This window comes from Haematobia irritans, chromosome 5, assembly GCF_050003625.1.
Source record: "Haematobia irritans isolate KBUSLIRL chromosome 5, ASM5000362v1, whole genome shotgun sequence".
NCBI lineage: Eukaryota > Metazoa > Arthropoda > Insecta > Diptera > Muscidae > Haematobia > Haematobia irritans.
Window position 1 is genome coordinate 100,611,192 of NC_134401.1, and position 17,706 is coordinate 100,628,897.

The following is a 17,706-nucleotide window of genomic DNA, read 5'->3' on the forward strand; positions in this document are numbered from 1 at the left end:
TGGACCGATATGGACCAATTCTGGCACGGTTGTTAGAGACCGTATACTAACACCATGTTCCAAATTTCAACCGGATCGGATGAAATTTGCTTCTCTTAGTGGCTCCGCAAGCCAAATCTGGGGATCGGTTTATATGGGGACTATAAATAATTATGGACCGATGTGGACCAATTTTTGTATGGTTGTTAAAGACCATATACCAGAACCATGTACGAAATTTCAGCCGGATCGGATGAAATTTGCTTCTCTGTGAGGCTCCGCAAGCCAAATCGGGGGATCGGTTTATATGGGGGCTATATATAATTATGGACCGATGTGGACCAATTTTTGTATGGTTGTTGGAGACCATACACCAACACCATGTACCAAATTTCAGCCGGATCGGATGAATATGCTTCTCTTAGAGGCTTCGCAAGCCAAATCTGAGGGTCGGTTTATATGGGAGCTATACGTAAAAGTGGACCGATATGGCCCATTTGAAATGCCATCCGACCTACATCAATAACAACTATTTGTGCCAAGTTTGAAGTCGATAGCTCGTTTCGTTCGGAAGTTAGCGTGATTTCAGCAGACGGACGGACGGACTAGATCGACGCAGAATTTCACCACGACCCAGAGTATATATACTTTATGGGGTCTTAGATCAATATTTCGATGTGTTACAAACGAAATGCAAAGTAAATGTACCCCCATCCTATGGTGGAGGGTATAGAATATTTAACGAAACCATTACATTAATTTGTTATTCCCTCTGCAGCACATCGAAATATCGGTCTCAGACAGCATAACATATATATTCTAGGTTTAGGTTTAGGTTAGGCGGCAGCCCGATGTATCAGACTCACTTAGACTATTCATTTCATTGTGATACCACATTGGTGAACTGCTCTCCTATCACTGAGTGCTGTCCGATTCCGTGTTAAGCTCCGAACGGCGTTCCACATTGCAATGAAACCACTTAGAGAAGCTTTGAAACCCTCAGAAATGTCACCAGCATTACTGAGGTGGGATAATCCACCGCTGAAAAAGTTTTTAGTGTTCGGTCGAAGCAGGAATCGAACCCACGACCTTGTGTATGCAAGGCGAGCATGCCAACCATTGCACCACGGTGGCTCCCATATTATATATTCTGGGCCGTGGTGAAATTCTGAGATCTGAACTGAAATGTCCATGCTCCATGGCCGAATTGTTTGTCTGCCTAGGGCTTCAATAAAGATATTTTCCTGATAATATTCGGCATTTAAGATGTAAGTTTTGAGTTGACTTATTTTTTGTCACAAACTTCTGGTCACTTTTGTATAAACAAAGCAACTTCTTGGCTATTTCCAGTCTACCTTTTTTATGCATCGATGAGCTCTTGCAATTTTAATCTTCAATGGATTAAGTTCAAGCTTACTACCACTGCAGTGAAGATTTCGATCAAATCTGAGCTTCACTTTTCGGAACATTTCTGATGTTGTTACCAATTTTGTGCTACTTTTTGGAAGCGATACAACACCGAAAGTACCACGGTAATCAGAAATTGTACGAGAAACATACGACTTATTCAATTTTAAATGCTAAAGAGCTCTAACGAGAGCCAACCAAATATGAAGCAATCGCACTATTACGTTTGAAATTCATCAAGAATATCACTGAAATAAATACTGTCATGAGGCGAAAGATTTTATGTCCTTAAAATATAAATACAAATTTTGGTTAGCATGGAAGACATAACAGGTTGGCTGATAAGTCTCCGGTCTGACACATAAATGGCTTCGCTAGTATTAAATGCACATTAGTACCAACCTTCAATGATTCGTGTCAAAATTTGACGTCTGTAAGTCAATTAGTTTGTGAAATAGAGCAACTTTTGTTATTGTGAAAAAAAAAATGGAAAAAAAAAGAATTTCGTGTTTTGATAAAATACTGTTTTCTGAAGGGAAAAAATACATTGGAAGCAAACACTTGGCTTGATAATGAGTTTCCGGACTTTGCCCCAGGGAAATCAACAATAATTGATTGGTATGCAAAATTCAAGCGTGGTGAAATGAGCACGGAGGACGGTGAACGAAGTGGACGCCCGAAAGAGGTGCTTACCGATGCAAACATCAAAAAAGTCCACAAAATGATTTTGAATGACCGTAAAATGAAGTTGATCGAGATAGCAGACGCCTTAAATATTTGGATATGCGGAAGCTCTATGCAAAATGGGTGCCGCGCGAGCTCACATTTGAACAAAAACAACAACGTGTTGATGATTCTGAGCGGTGTTTGCAGTTGTTAACTCGTAATACACCCGGATGCTCGCAGGGAAAAAATTTGGCTGCAATGAAGAGGTGATCGCCGAAACTGAGGCCAATTTTGAGGCAAAACCGAAAGAGTACTACCAAAATGGTATCAAAAAATTGGAAGGTCGTTGCATCGCTCTTGAAGGGAACTATGTTGAATAATAAAAACGAATTTTGACAAAAAATGTGTTTTTCTTTGTTAGACCGGGGACTTATCAGCCAACCTGTTATTTCTCCGTATAAACTTTTTTCCTTATCCATACGTCGATAACCTTTTCAATGAAGTCGTTTTGTCATCATAGCTAAGAGATTCGATGTAAAATTTAGTATCTTTATATAAAAAGAAATTTTATTTGACTAAGGTCTACTTCAATATTAATGATAGTCTTTAAATTTGTTGTTGTTTTTTTTTGTATTTTGAATACAACCCAGCAAAAACTCCTATTTCCAGGTATGAGTACAAGTATGTCTGCACCAAATAGGTAACAACTTCCTTGTACACGCAGAAAAGGAATATGATCACCTCAAACATGTTTCAAGAGCAAAATGTTATTTTTGTATGGTGACCATGTAACATGTTTGTCACTAAAATGTTATTTTCTCGTCAAATATAACATGCTTGCCGTCATTAGATACATGATTTCCGAGAAAATAACATGGTTTCGAATCCATGTTACATGGTCACCACCCAAAAATAACATTTTGCTCTTAAAACATGTTTGACCCTTCTCTGGGTGTACATATATCAGCAGTAATACTTTTACATGGGCATGACATTGGAGGAAAGTACTTCGGTGCAAGCATACCAGCAGTCGAAAAATAAGTACTTCGTCACATCAGCATACCAGCTCTCCAAAAACAATAAGTTTACCATAAATAGAATCAAAAATAGCCAGTGAGTTGCTGCTCTCATATCTACTTATAGATTTTATTCTCTCTTATAAATTAGTTTCGTATTCTCGGGTTTTTACTATCCCTTTCTCTTCCTCTGTTTATATTTATGGTACAATTTGTACTTTGAAAATCTCTATGACGCCAGGAGGAATCGAACTCAGACCTGTGTTTTTGTAATCCAACACACTATACCCTACTCCACGGCATGGATTTATTCAATGTTGAAATTTTCCAATATAAATGATGTACTATACAACTTAAGAAATTAAGGTTATATTTTATTGGCTTTATAAATTAATACGTTGCAATTTTTTTCTTTGTCGCTACTATTTACAGTGCCCACAATCGCTATTTACAAAATGTCAAGAAAACCCCAATTTTTCAACAAAAATTTAATTAATCAATATATAATACGAATAGAAAAATAAGTAAATTTAAAAATAGAGTCTCAGCAGGATTCGAACCCGGACCTCAAGATATGATTTTAATTACTGGTATTAATAAAAGGAATCACTTTTGGTCTACACAGTTAAGTTATTATTTTTAAATCCCAGGTAATACTACAAGTAGTAAGTTTTTGATAACCTGTATTACTAGTACTTACCCAGTTTTTGCTGGGAAAGCTAAACAGGAGATGTTTTTTAAGACTTTATTTTAAGAACTTTTCTTACTTGAAACATGGTATAATTTCTACTTGAAATCGAGTCTGAATTAATAAATAATAATATATAAATAGAAATAAATTTACCTTGAATTGTGCATTTGTCGAAGTTTTTGTCAAAATTTTATTTCTTTAGGAAATATTGTTAAAATTTTATCTCTTTAAAAAATTTTGTCAAAATTTTATTTCTTTAGGAAATTTTGTCAAAATTTTATTTCTTTAGAAAATTTTGTCAAAATTTTATTTCTATAGAAAATTTTGTCAAAATTTTATTTCTATAGAAAATTTTGTGAACATTTTATTTTTATAGAACATTTTATCAAAATGTAATTTATATAGAAAATTTTATCAAAATCTAATTTATATAGAAAATTTTATCAAAATCTAATTTATATAAAAAATTTTGTCAAAATTTTATTTCTACAGAAAATTTTGTAAGATTTTATTTCTATAGAAAATTTTCTCTATATTTTATTTCCATAGAACATTTTTTCAAAATTTTATTTCTATAGAAAAATTTCTCTATATTTTATTTCTATAGAAAATTTTGTCAAAATTTTATTTCTATAGAACATTTTCACACAATTTTATTTCTATAGAAAAAATTTGTAAAAATTTTATTTCTATATAAGTTTTTATCAAAATTTTATAGGTTAAAGTGGCAGCGCGGTTAAGTTTGAGGCTCACATAGACTATTCAGTCCATTGTGATATAAGATTTTAACAAAAATTTTTTCTAAGAAAATTTTATCAAAATTATATTTCTATAGAAAATTTTGTCAAAATATTATTTCTATAGAAAATTATTTCTATAGAAAATTTTGTAAAAATTTTATTTCTATAGAATATTTTGTCAAAATTTTATTTCCATAGAAAAATATGTCAATCTACCATTTTGGTAGAATGTTACCAAAAGTGGCAACCGTTTTTGGGATCCTCTATTTTAAATGGCAAGTCACTTCATATTTTGTTGTCGAATAGAAAGGTTCGTTTCCTACTATATGTGTCAAGAACAAGTATAAACGGCCGTAAGTTCGGCCAGGCCGAATCTTATATACCCTCCACCATGGATTGCGTAGAAACTTCTACGAAAGACTGTTATACACAATCGAATTACTTGGGTTGTGATATCTTAAATCGTTTTCTAAATTGTGAGTTAGTCACACGTGGTATATATTATACAAAAAGGTATGTAAATCTACATATAATTACGAATCGATATGGACTTTTGCACGGTACGTAGGTAGCCAGAATTGAAATATGGGGGTCGCTTATATGGGGGCTACATGCAATTTTGAACTTGAATGGACTAATTTTTGTGTAATTGGGGATCGAGTTATCAGAGGGCTATATATAACCAAATTTCAAATGACTCGGAGGAAATTTACTCCTCCAAGAGTATGATTATGGACTGATATGGACCACTTTTGGCATAGTTGTTAAATATCATATACTACCACCACGTACCAAATTTCAACCAGATCGGATGAATTTTGCTTCTCCCCAAGGCACCGGAGGTCAAATCTGGGGATAGGTTTATATGGGGGCTATATATAATTATGGACTGTTATGAACCAATTCATTCATGGTTGTTGGATACCATATACTAACATTACGTACCACATTTCAACCGAATCCGATGAATTTTGCTCTTCCAAAGGCTCTTGATGTCAAATCTGGGGATCGGTTTATATGGGGGCTATACATAATTATGGACCGATTTCGACCAATTTTTGCATGAGTGTTTGAGGCCATATATTAACACCACGTACCAAATATCAATTGAATCAGATGAATTTTGGTCTTCCAAGAGGCTCCGGAGGTCAAATCTGGAGATCGGTTTATATGGGGGCTATATATAATTATGCACCGATGTGGACCAACTTTTGCATGGTCATTAGAGACCATATACTAACACCATGTACCAAATTTCAGCCCGATAGGATGAAATTTGCTTCTCTTAAAGGGTGATACGATCAAAATTTGGTCAAGGGAAAACGCGTGTAAATCGGTGAAATCGTTTATTTAAAAAATCAAATTAAATTTCTTTTTCAAGTTCAATTAGTATAAAATTAAGGAAAAATATTCAGTTAGGCTTTCGCTTTTCCAACTCCAAATTGCCGGGCCTCACGCTTGACACCTGCCATCAGATTTTGTACAGCCACCTTGTCCACCTTCTTCGTCGCAGAAAGCCAGTTTGCCTTGAACTGCTGCTCGTCCTTAGCAGTTTTTTGGTCTTCTTTAGGTTCCGCTTGACAATAGCCCAGTATTTCTCAATTGGGCGGAGCTCTGGCGAGTTGGGAGGGTTCTTGTCCTTGGGAACCACCTGCACGTTGTTGGCGGCGTACCACTCCATGGCCTTTTTACCGTATTGGCAAGATACCAAATCCGGCCAAAACAGTACGGAACAACCGTGTTTCTTCAGGAAAGGCAGCAGACGTTTATTCAAACACTCTTTCACGTAAATTTCTTGGTTGACAGTCCCGGAAGCTATGAAAATGCTGCTTTTCAAGCCCAGGTACAGATGGCTTGCCAAACCAGATATTTATTTGCGAACTATGACAGTTTTATGTGCTTGAAAATATCTGCTACCTTTCCCCTTCCTTTTGCCGTATAAAACTCCTGTCCCGGAAGCTGCTTGTAGTCGGCTTTGACGTAGGTTTCGTCGTCCATTACCACGCAGTCAAACTTCGTCAGCATCGTCGTGTACAGCCTCCGGGATCGCGCTTTGGCCGTCGTATTTTGTTTATCATCGCGATTTGGAGTCACTACCTTCTTGTAAGTCGATAGTCCGGCTCGTTTTTTGGCTCGATGCACGGTTGTAGACGATACACCCAGCTTATTTGCGGCATCTCGGAGAAAGAGGTTAGGGTTTCGCTTGAAACTACCGGCAACTCTCTTTGTCGTCTCAGCGGCTTCCGGTTTTCGATTTCCCCCCGATCCAGACTTCCTGGCTGTCGACAAACGTTCCCCAAACACTTTAATTACATTTGTAACGGTTAATTTGGCAACTTTAAGCGTTTTTGCCAGCTTTGCGTGCGAGTAGCTCGGATTTTCGCGATGCGCGAGCAAAATTTTGATACGCTGCTCTTCTTGCTTGGACGGCATTTTGACAACTGAAGAGTGAATTCCAAAGTCAAAATAGGAGCAACATTCTACACACACACACCTTCAAAATGAGGGAAATACGTCAAGTTTATATTGACCAAATTTTGACCGTATCACCCTTTAGAGGCTGCGCAAGCCAAATCTGGGGATCGGTTTATATGGGGGCTATATATAATTATAGACCGATATGGACCAATGTTTGCCTGGTTGTTAGAGACCATATACTAACACCATGTACCAAATTTCAGCCGGATCGGATGAAATTTGTTTCTCTTAGAGCAATCGCAAGCCAAATTTGGGGGTCCGTTTATATGGGGGCTATACGTAAAAGTGGATCGATATGGCCCATTTGCAATACCATCCGACCTAAATCAATAACAACTACTTGTGCCAAGTTTCAAATCGATAGCTTGTTTCGTTCGGAAGTTAGCGTGATTTCAACAGACGGACGGACATGCTCAGATCGACTCAGAATTTCACCACGACCCAGAATATATATACTTTATGGGGTCTTAGAGCAATATTTCGATGTTTTACTATGGTGGAGGGTATACAAAATTAAAAAAAATGTTTAACATTTGAATGAATTGTCAAGTTAAAAAGTAAGTTTTTATGGTCAGTGTATGTTCATACAAACGAAACGAACTTTCATATATAGAGAAAGCCAAATTTATTCGAAATCGAGTGACAGCTTTTCTATCGACTAGGTTTTCGTTATATACAGAAACGGGACATTAAGTTGTCGTCAATATACTTTTAAAGGGATTTAATAGCACACTGCATCGCTCTAACGATAGCCAATTGGTATTCAGCCAAATATAAAGCAATCACACGATCACGCTTGCATTCCATCACGAATGACTTTATTTTTGAGTGCAATAGATCAAAATGCTTTTATAAGCTTGAGCTTTCTGGAGGAGCAAATTTGGCATGTGACGTCAATGTACGCCATCTATCAACCATGCAAAAATTGGTCCATATCGGTCCCCAATATAGAAGCAAATCCCCAACAAATCCCAATGGAACAATTAATTGAATTAACCCATAGAAATATACGGTGTTGGATCCTATATTTGTTTGTGGAAATTTTTGGTGTAGAATTCATACCTAACACCTGAACATGTTTCTATGGCAAATGCTTAACGGCCGCCAAACATTTTCCCGTCAAAGTAAAAAGGCAATTTGTCACATTTTTTAGCACAGAAATTATTTCAAATATTTCGTTGTCATGTCTATACAAAGGCAAAAGTAAACGCCCCACACGCTCAAAAAACACGTACACTCATACACCCTATATCCCAAAAATAGAAGTTGTAAAAATCTAAATTGCATGGACCATATGAGCACATAGACCTGAGATCTGAGCAATTAAATGCTGTAATGGTGATTGCTTTATAAAAAAAAAACCTTAAATGCGAAAAATCGATTTCCAAGACTAATTAATTAAAGTTTCTATTAAAACAAGAGGCAAACGAAAAAAGGAGCTCAATATGCCGACAGACAGACGAACAATCGAATGCATGCTGCATGCGAATAGAGATTAAAGCCGTGAAGCTTTTTAATTTGTGCGATTGTAGGATTTTTGTTGTAGATCCCCCTTAAATAGACATGGCAACATCATTAAAAATTTTTGTATTCCATTTAGGATTTCATAAAATATGCACTTGTCACAAGCGATCGCTAGCCTCCGTGCACTACGCCATGGCGGCCAATTTGAAACGCATGATAATAACATCACACAGTGGGTTAGATAATAAATAAAAGTGGAAAATGTTTGATACTTGAGAAAAGGATGAAAATCCCAACTGGTAAATAGGCCCAAAAAATTGATCGGGCAGAATCTTATACAGAAAAAAATCACTAAATTTTTACCATTAAAATTTTAAGTAAATATTAAAAAAAAAACATTTTATTAAAATAATAATTAATTCAACAACATTTTTAATTAAAACCAATATCCCAAAAATTAATTACATCAATTAATTTTTTAATTGGTGTTGGTGATCGATAGTATCATTTATGGGACTTGAATTTCAATTAAAAATTGATTGGATTAAGTAAGTTTGTGATTGAAGACAAAGGCCCTGTTTCTGTATATCGAACGATAACTTTCTTTCGTAGTTCAATCGATAGAAAAATGATTTTGGTTTCTCTATGTCGAAAGGCAAGTCTCTTCATATTTTGTTTCCGAACAAAACAAGCTGTCGACTTAAAACTTGGCAAAAGTAGTTGTTATGGATGTACATCGAATGGTATTGCAAATGGCCCATATCGGTCCATAATTATATAAAGCCGTCATAAAGGGTGATACGGTCAAAATTTGGTAAATATAAACTTGACGTATTGCTTTCAATTTTGCATTTAAAAATCCTGAACACCCCTCATTTTGAAGGTGTGTGTGTGTGTAGAATGTTGCTCCTATTTTGATTTTGGAATTCAATCTTCAGTTGTCAAAATGCCGTCCAAGCAAGAAGAGCAGCGTATCAAAATTTTGGTCGCGCATCGCGAAAATCCGAGCTACTCGAACGCAAAGCTGGCAAAATCGCTAAAAGTTGCCAAATCAACCGTTACAAATGTAATTAAAGTGTTTGGGGAACGTTTGTCGACAGCCAGGAAGTCTGGATCGGGGGGAAATCGAAAACCGGAAGCCGCTGAGACGACAAAGAGAGTTGCCGGTAGTTTCAAGCGAAACCCTAACCTCTATCTCCGAGATGCCGCAAATAAGCTGGGTGTATCGTCTACAACCGTGCATCGAGCCAAACACGAGCCGGACTATCGACTTACAAGAAGGTAGTGACTCCAAATCGCGATGATAAACAAAATACGACGGCCAAAGCGCGATCCCGGAGGCTGTACACGACGATGCTGACGAAGTTTGACTGCGTGGTAATGGACGACGAAACCTACGTCAAAGCCGACTACAAGCAGCTTCCGGGACAGGAGTTTTATACGGCAAAAGGAAGGGGAAAGGTAGCAGATATTTTCAAGCACATAAAACTGTCAAAGTTCGCAAAGAAATATCTGGTTTGGCAAGCCATCTGTACCTGTGGCTTGAAAAGCAGCATTTTCATAGCTTCCGGGACTGTCAACCAAGAAATTTACGTGAAAGAGTATTTGAATAAACGTCTGCTGCCTTTCCAGAAGAGACACGGTTGTTCCGTACTGTTTTGGCCGGATTTGGCATCTTGCCATTACGGTAAAAAGGCCATGGAGTGGTACGCCGCCAACAACGTGCAGGTGGTTCCCAAGGACAAGAACCCTCCCAACACGCCAGAGCTCCGCCCAATTGAGAAATACTGGGCTATTGTCAAGCGGAACCTAAAGAAGACCAAAAAAACTGCTAAGGACGAGCAGCAGTTCAAGGCAAACTGGCTTTCTGCGGCGAAGAAGGTGGACAAGGTGGCTGTACAAAATCTGATGGCAGGTGTCAAGCGTGAGGCCCGGCAATTCGGATTTGGAAAAGCGAAAGCCTAACTGAATATTTTTCCTGAATTTTATACTAATTGAACTTGAAAAAGAAATTTAACTTGATTTTTTAAATAAACGATTTCACCGATTTACACGCGTTTTCCCTTGACCAAATTTTGACCGTATCACCCTTTATAAACCGATCCCCAGATTTGGCTTGCGGAGCCTCAAAAGGACGCAAATTTCATCCGATCCGGCTGAAATTTGGTACATGGTGTTGGTATATGGTCCCTAACAACCATGTAAAAATTGGTCCACATCGGTCTATACACCCAGAGAAGGAATATGATATCCTCAAGAGCAAAATGTAATTTTCGAATGGTGACCATTCAACATATTTGTCGCAACCATGTTATTTTCTCGGAAATTATGTGTCTGATTTCGGCAAGCATATTATTTTTGGCGAGAAAACAACATTTTTGCCATAAACATGTTACTTGGTCACCATCCAAAAATAACATTTTGCTCTTGAAACATGGTTGAGGTGATCATATTCCTTCTCTGCGTGTAATTATATATAGGCCCCATATAAACCGAACCCCAGATTTGACCACCGGAGCCTATTGGAAAAGCATCCCAAACTTGGTACATGGCGTTTGTATATGGTCTCTAACAACCATGCAAAAATTGGTCCACATCGATTCATAATTATATATAGCCCCCATATAAACCGATCCCCAGATTTGGATTGTGGAGCCTCAAAGAGAAGCAAATTTCATCCGATCTGGTTGATTTTTGTGGTGTTAGTTTAAGACCTCTAACACCCACGCAAAAATTGGTCCATACCGGTCCATAGTTGTGTATATCCCCACATAAACCAATCCCCAGATTTAACCTCCGAAGCCTATTAGAGGGGTAAAATTCATTAGATCAGGTCGAAATTTGGCACGTGGTGTTAGTATATGATCTCTAACAACCACGCAAAAATTTATCTATATCGGTCTATAATTATATATAGCCCCCATATAAACCGATCCCCAGATTTGACCTCCGGAGCCTATTGGAAGAGCAAAATTCATCTGATCCGGTTGAAATTTGGTACGCGGTGTTAGTCTGCATCAATCATGCAAAAATTGGTCCATATTGGTCTATATCGGTCCATAATTATATATAGCCCCCATATAAACCGATCCCCAGATTTGGCCTCTTAGAGAAGCAAAATTCATCCGATCCGGTTGAAATTTGGTACGTGGTGTTAGTATATGGTCTGCATCAATCATGCCAAAATTGGTCCACATTGGTCCATAATTATATAGTCCCAATATAAACCGATCTCCCGATAGGAACTCCGGAGCCTCTTGGAGGAGTAAATTTCATCTGATCCCGTGGAAATTTGGTACGTGGTCTAAGTATTTAGTCTTCAAAAACCATGCAAAAATTCGTCCATATCGGTCCAATTATATATAGCCCGAATAAAAACCGATCCACAGATTTGATCTACGGAGCATCTTGGAGGAGTAAATTTCATCCGATGCGGTTGAAATTTGGTAATTATTTTTTGCCACTAAAATCATGATTTAGCCCATAGTGCAGTGGTGAAGGGTATAATATAGTCGACCCCTTCCGTCTTTAGACTTTCCTTACTAGTTGTAATTGGAAATATGCTTTTATTTTTCTAAAAAACTTAATTGTCTTAAATCCAGGTCTATTTAGTCTTAATGCTTTACAACAAATTAGAATTTTGTTTGTCTAAAATTTCATTCTTGAAGATAGTATTATTTCTTTAGGTTTAGCAACTCGAGTGTGATCAACTGTCTTCATTAGAACTTGATATTCATGGATATAAACTTGAGTGGCTTCATGCTAAATAAAACTCTTTCTGTATTTCCTCATTCTTTCACATCACATCCCATTGTGCATCAATTGCTTCCACATACAAACGACAAAGTGGACAATCTCACCACTTTAAAAGGTAACTTTAAAATATTACGCACCTTTGAAGTAAATTCTGTTAAAAATAACACAAAGTAAATGGGAGCAGTTCTTTGAGTTGTAAAAATTGTCTCTATGTTTTTTTTTTCTTACGAGAAAATCTAAACCAATTCACTTGGAAATATCTAAACATTTGTACTACCATTAAAAATGCTTAGTAGGCGACTTTTCTATGATTGAGCACTATAATTATGTTTATTAAAATTATTATTATTAATGTTTTTTTCTTACATTTTCTAAGATTTATTTAATCACAAGCCAACTAGCCATGTAGCTTTTTTATTTCTCACGTTTTCTACTGGCGACGAAAGACATTTGTCACACTGGCAATTGTAAAGTTGTAAAATTGAATTGTGAAACTGTAACCCATGGACAAAATAAAGGTGTGTGTGTGTGTGTATAGAAACTTAACAACCCACGCAGAGCATAGAATTTTAGTTAGTATCCCACATTACATATAGGTGCGTTTTTAATGAGGCTGGTCCCAGCAAAAACTCTCATTACCAAATAATCTAGAAGGTAACTTGTTCCAAATTTGGTAGGCACTTACTTGTTTACTTTGACAAGAGTATGTTCTATGATATAAGAGCTTGTCTCCAGCATTACCAAAGGTTAATTTGCTTTTTGTAACTCTGAAGGGAAGTACTTTATATAAAGGGTGGTTAAATTGTAAGGGCCGATGTTGAATGTGAACCACACCTAAACGCCATGTTTTTTTCGGAATTTTATTTGACACTTCTCTATTTCAGACTTACTCAATTTGAACCATGTAGAGAGATACACAATCCAACAACGTGTTAAATGGTTCCAAGAAATGGCAACAATGGATGATCAATTTTCGAAGAAAATCATCTTCAGCGATGAGGCACATTTTCACCTCAGTGGATTCGTCAATAAACAGAATAAACAGAATTGCCGCATTTGGGCGAATGAGAATCCAAGAGTGATTGTCGAATGAGAATCCAAGAGTGATTGCCAATGCACCCACAAAGAGTGACTGTTTGGTGTGGTTTATGGGCTGGCGGCATCATCGGCCCGTATTTTTTCCAAAATGAGGCCGACCAGGCAGTTACTGTGAAAGGTGTTCGCTATCGTGAGAAGATAACGAACTTTTTATGGCCCGAATTGGAAGATATGGATGTGGTTTCAGCAGGACGGTGCCACTTGCCACACGCAGATATGGTCTGCATCAAACTATTTTTAGGTTCGCGACTGTCGCAAAGTTGTAAACGTCGTAAACGTCACATACGCGTCGTAAATGTAGAAAAAGCAACAAAAGTCGCAAACTGAAAATACTTTAGTCGCGTCAGCTAGGCAGCGAATTCGATGATATCCAAGACGATGGTATGTGCGAAGAAGTTTCAATTCTTAGGAATGTTCACAATATTCGGTTTTAGGCCCCCTAGTTCCCTATTGCCTTTTGCACGAGTACAGGGTAACCGTGGATTTTTCTCGTCCTTTCTTAGCTTTAAGTTCAATCTCCTGTCCAATATAACCCCAAGGTATTTTGCACACTCACCAACGGGAATTTCGATACCACCTAAGAAAATAGGCTTGACCATGGGAAAACATTCACAAATTTCTGCAGAAACTCACAGCGAATGCTGTCAAACTAAATTAAAAAATGTTCAGGATTTCTTCTATTCAAAATTTGGTTTTCTACAGTAGGTTTACGACTTTTGCGACATACGTATTATACCGTCGCAAATGTATGTCGCAAAAGTCACAGTTTGTGACAGGCCAACCCTGGCCACACGGCTAACGAAACAATGGCTCTTTTGCGCAACAAATTCAATGGCCGTGTTATCTCACGTAATGGCGATGTCAATTGGCCGCCAAAATCATGTGATTTGACACCGTTGGACTGTTTTCTTTGGGGTTATTTGAAAGCAAAGGTGTACGTCGCTAAGCCAGCAACAATTCAAGAGCTAAAGGATGAGATAATTCGGCACATTAACGGCATAGAACCTCCATTATGCCTCAGCGTCATCGATCAATTTGGACCATCGGATGAAGGTGTGCCACCGAGATCGCGGCGCCCATTTGGCCGATATTTTGTTCCATACATAATTGAGTAATACCAATATACTATAATAAAATAAAATTACAATAATTTCCTAAATAGTTTGTGTTTTATTCAAAATCAACATCGGCCCTTGAAATTTTAACCACCCTTTATATACACCACATTTGATACAGTTATTTGTGGACCTAAAATACCTCCAGATTTCACATTTGAGCCTAATCGAATAAAATATATGTTAGAACCAAGGAAGTCAATCAGCTTATCCTCATTCCTACTTAAGACTCTGGAGAGGATGATAGATATTTATCTTAGAACAAGCGTTCATTGTTCTCGAAACGACAGCATGCATACTCGAAGGGCAGATCTACTGAGACTGCATTACATGAACTAGTCAGCTTTATTGAAAGCTCACTATCTGTCAAAGAATACACAATCGTGGCGTTTCTAGACATCGAAGGGGAGTTCAATAACATCCATCCGAGATCGATATTAAATGGACTGACAGCTCTGAATGTTGATCCAGGTATACTTAGGCTGTTAGACGAACTTCTAACGAAGAGAGGTATGTGAACAGAGGAACTTCCCAATGAGGAGTTCTATCACCTCTTCTTTGGAATGTTGCTATAAACACTCTTCTGGTTTCGCTAGAAAAAGAAAGGATAAAAGTGGTGGCATACGCACATGATGTGGCGCTAGCAGTCAGGGGAAAATTACCATCCACAATCAGAAATATTATACAGAGAGCCCTCCGGATGACTGAGAAATGGGCGGAAGATAATGGTCTTGGGGTAAGTCCTGCAAAGACAGAACAAGTCATGTACTGCAAACATCGCAAAACTCCCACTGGTAGGCCCATTTCCTTAGGGGGTCCTGAAATTCCCCTTGGTGAGTGTGCAACATTTTGTACAGGAAGCTGAACTTTAAGCTTAATATTGAAGAAAGGGCAAGGAAAGCAATGGTAGCTTTGTACTCGTGCAAAAAGGCAATAGGAAAAAACGTGGGGACTAAAACCGAAAATTGTGCATTGGCTATACACGGCAGTGGTTAGACCTATAATGCTATATGGTGTTGTAGTCTGGTGGCCGGCACTTCACCAGCCAACAAGTTTAGATAAAGTTCAGCGTATGGTGTGCTTGTGTATCTCAGGCGCAGTCAGCAAGACAGGAACAAATTTTCTTAATGTCATGCTGCATCTATTGCCTTTAGACAATTTGGCCAAACAGTTTGCTGCAATAACGGCTGTGCGGTTGCGCGAGCTATCGCTGTGGTCGGAAAAATGTTACGGTCACAGTTCGGTCTTCAAAATAATGCCAGATGTGCCTAACGTAGTGGATTGTACTCTGGCGACACCACTTTTCGACAACAAGTTTGAAAATCTAATTCCCAACAGTGAGGCGTGGTGCACACAGGCCCCGGGGAATAAACGATATCTAGATTTCTACACTGATGGCTCCAAATTGGATGGACAAGTGGGTTTCGGAATATATTCTAAAGATCTGGAACTTCGAATAGCGAAAAGATTACCTGTTTTTCAGGCTGAAATATTATCAATAAGTGAGAGGTGACAAATTGGTTGAGAAGTAATGTTCCAAAAAATGTTGGCATTAATAAATATACTTAGACAGTCAACCTGCAATAAAATCCTTGGACGCTGTGTTCCCGACATTTCGTGCGTGAGTACAAATTTTCTTTTCGTGAGTGTGCATGAGTCCTACCGAACACTATCCTGCGTGAGTCAGATTTTTCCGTCGTGAATGTGCGTGAGTAAAATATTACTCACGTGCACACCTATATTTCAGACACTTCGCTAAGGCAAATTACTCAAAAAATTGTTCGTGAGTCACGACATTTTTCGACAGTCACGGTATTTTTCGTGAGTCACGACATTTTCGTTCGTGAGTGTGCGAGAGTACAAATTTTTGAGTCTTACCAAAAAATATCGTGTGTGAGCGTGAGTAAACTATTACTCACGTGCACATCTCTAGTTGTGGGTATAAAAACAATGGAAATTTAATTAAACATTTTGTCCAAGACTGGTTCATAGGGTCCCTTCTTATGAGTGGTACTATTAAACTGTCCATGTTCTCTAGAATTCATACCCTATTCATATAAAATATTTCAAAGTGGTCGGCCCCTCGTATACGTAACAGGTTGGCTGATAAGCCCCCGGTCTAGCAAAGAAAAACACATTTTTTTTTTGTCAAAATTCGTTTTTATTATTCAACATAGTTCCATTCGCTGGGGGGCAGATCTGGAGAATACGGTGGGTGGGGATGCAATTCGAAGCCCAATTAATAAATTTTTGCCATCGTTCTCAATGACTTGTGACACGTTGCGTTGTCTTGGTGGAACATCACTTTTTTCTTCTTCATATGGGGCCGTTTTGCCGCGATTTCGACCTTCAAACGCTCCAATAACGCCATTTCATAGTCACTGTTGATGGTTTTTCCCTTCTCAAGATAATCGATAAAAATTATTCCATGCGCATTCCAAAAAACAGAGGCCATTACTTCGCCAGCGGACTTTTGAGTCTTTCCACGTTTCGGAGACGGTTCACCGGTCGCTGTCCACTCAGCCGACTGTCGATTGGACTCAGGAGTGTAGTTATGGAGCCATGTTTCATCCATTGTCACATATCGACGGAAAAACTCGGGTGTATTACGAGTTAACAGCTGCAAACACCGCTCAGAATCATCAACACGTTGTTGTTTTTGGTCAAATATGAGCTCGCGCGGCACCCATTTTGCACAGAGCTTCCGCATATCTAAATATTTATGAATTATATGACCAACACGTTCCTTTGATATCTTTAAGGCCTCTGCTATCTCGATCAACTCCATTTTACGGTCATTCAAAATCATTTTGTGGATTTTTTGTGATGTTTTCATCGGTAACCACCTCTTTCGGGCGTCCACTGCGTTCACCGTCCTCCGTGCTCATTTCACCACGCTTGAATTTTGCATACCAATCAATTATTGTTGATTTCCCTGGGGCAGAGTCCGGAAACTCATTATCAAGCCAAGTTTTTGCTTCCACCGTATTTTTTCCCTTCAGAAAACAGTATTTTATCAAAATATGAAATTCCTTTTTTTCCATTTTTTTCATAATAACAAAAGTTGCTTCACAAAAGACGCTCTATCTCACAAACTAATTGACTTACAAACGTCAAATTTTGACACGAATCATTTGAAAGCTGGTACTATATAAAAATAATATTTAGCGGATGGCCTCTGTAGCCAATGCTACTATTGTAATATTATTCTTATATTATACTATAAGTCTAATTTTGTAAATAAATAAATAAATAAAAATAATATGCATTTAATATTAGCGATGCCATATATGTGT